The following is a 2,500-nucleotide window of genomic DNA, read 5'->3' on the forward strand; positions in this document are numbered from 1 at the left end:
GATTTTAGACACCAACTGCGAGCCAGGCCAAATCGCCCAACATCAGTACCCAACCTCACTAATGCTCTTGTAGCTGAATGGAGGCAAGTTCCATCAGCAATGTTCAAACATCTAGTGGAAGCTTCCCCAGAAGAGTGGAGGCTGGTATAGCAGCAAAGCACATACTTTTCATGTAGTGTACCATCCATATGGCATTACATTACTAAAAGCTGAGTCGTCATAGATAATACACTTGTACACTATCAGTTTACAAATGAGGAACTGCAGCGTGAGTGTTTGTGTGACATGGTTGTTGAGATGAGGAAAAGAAAGAAGTGAGAGAGAGAGGGGGGGTCTGCCAGACATGAGAGAAAGATTGAGAGGAGGAAGAGCAGCTCCGCCAAGTGACTTGGACATGTATAGGTCATCAGAAATGAGAGAGAATGAGAGAACGAGAGAGAGAACGAGAACGAGAGAGAGACAGAAAGAGAGAGAAAGAGGGAGAGAGAGACAGAGAGAGAGAGAGAGAGAGAGAGAGAGAGAGAGAGAGAGAGAGAGAGAGGTCTGGAGAAGAGAGAGAGAGAGAGAGAGAGAGAGAGAGAAAGAGGGAGAGAGTGTGAGAGAGAGAGAGAGAGAGAGAGAGAGAGAGGGTGAGAGAGAGAGAGAGAGAGAGAGAGAGAGAGAGAGAGTGGCTTTTGAGAGAGACAGAGAGAAAGGAGAGAGGAGAGAGAACCAGAGAACGAGAGAGAGACAGAAAGAGAGAGAGAGAGACAGGGAGAGAGAGAGAGAGAGAGAGAGAGAGAGGTGGGAGAGAGAGAGAGAGAGAGAGAGAGAGAGAGAGAGAGAGAGAGAGAGTGTAACACTGAACTAGAAGCAAGCTAGTGATGTAGTACTATAGAGGTCACTGACAGTGTGGATTGTGGAATCTAGATAGATGTGATTCAGTGCAACCAGGCCAGTGCAGTCGGTTAGTGGGTGACTTATGACAGGGGAGATACAGGAACAGTCATGTGAACATGATAACTCTGAATACTTCCTGCTTAGCCTCTCCAACACTGAGGTCATCTTAAAGAAATCAGATATTCTCTGGTCGTGTGAGAGAATTCCAGATATGATCTACATACATAGATTGTAACACACATACAGTATTTCTAAATATGAATGTGGTCTAGTATGATGGAGCTCCTTTCTCCTATCATGAATGACCTTATTCTGATCTCTGTCAGGATGGAAGAGGGTCAGGAAAAAAGTTCATACATTATGCAGGAAGTAAAGAGGAGCGCTAGGGAGGATCTTGGTCTAGTCTCTTGGGTTGCATTTCAATAGTTTTAAGTGGATTCCTCTTCTTGTCTTGTTTTCTGTATCTACACTGGTTGAAAGAAAAGTCCCCATTTGGTAACCACCTATGGTCTTCACCAACCTGTATTTTCAGATCAGTGCAGTTGAGAGAGAAAAAACTCAAGAGAGAAGATAACTTTAGACAATTGCGATGCAGCCTGTGCATTAGTGCTTACTCACTCTGTCCTGCCTTGCCCCCTGAGAAAGGAGTCATCGCTCTGTCTGTCACTGTTCAGCCCTGAAACACACACACACACACACACACACACACACACACACACACACACACACACACACACACACACACACACACACACACACACACACACACACACACACACACACACACACACACACACACACACACACACACACGCACACACACACACACAGACTGTGTTCTCCCCAGGGTTCACTGTCCTCCTTCCCCTCATTCCCTTCCTCTCTCCTTTCTTAAAGTAGCTTCTCCACCCCTTTCCCTCTCTCCTTTCTTAAAGTAGCTTCTCCACCCCTTTCCCTCTCTCTCTCTCTCTCTCTCTCTCTCTCTCTCTCTCTCTCTCTCTCTCTCTCTCTCTCTCTCTCTCTCTCTCTCTCTCTCTCTCTCTCTCTCTCTCTCTCTCTTCCTCTCGTTAATCAGTCTATTCCCACCTCTTTTCCCCATTCTTCTTCTATACCTTCCCCATTCCTTCTCCCTCTTTTTCTGTTTCATTTTCTTGTACTCTCTCTCTCTTTCTATGGTTGTATAACTTTTAGGTTATGTCTCACTCAGTTTTTTCTGGGTTGTTCTTCCTGGTCACCTCAGGGTCTCTGCTGTCCGGATCTCAGTAGCATCCAGCATGCCTATCTTCTGACAGACACCCTACTCTCATCTGGGGCCAAAAAAACACTGAAATAGATCTTCATAGAGTCTTTCCTTTGCTTTCAACTCCCTGGAAGTCTCCTAGTGACACAGTTCCCTGAAAAACTCATGAGATATTCTCATGGGACGGTCATTGGTCATGCTGACCTCCAGATCATGTGATGTCCACATTATATCATGTCTGTTAGCTACAATCTTATGAAAAAAGGTGCTATCTAGAACCTAAAATGGTTATTCAGCTGTCCCCATAGGATAACCGTTTGAAGAATCATTTTTGGTTCCAGGTAGAACCCTTTTGGGTTCCATGTATGACCCTTTCCAAAG

Source organism: Oncorhynchus gorbuscha, linkage group LG04, assembly GCF_021184085.1.
Source record: "Oncorhynchus gorbuscha isolate QuinsamMale2020 ecotype Even-year linkage group LG04, OgorEven_v1.0, whole genome shotgun sequence".
Taxonomy (NCBI): Eukaryota; Metazoa; Chordata; class Actinopteri; order Salmoniformes; family Salmonidae; genus Oncorhynchus; species Oncorhynchus gorbuscha.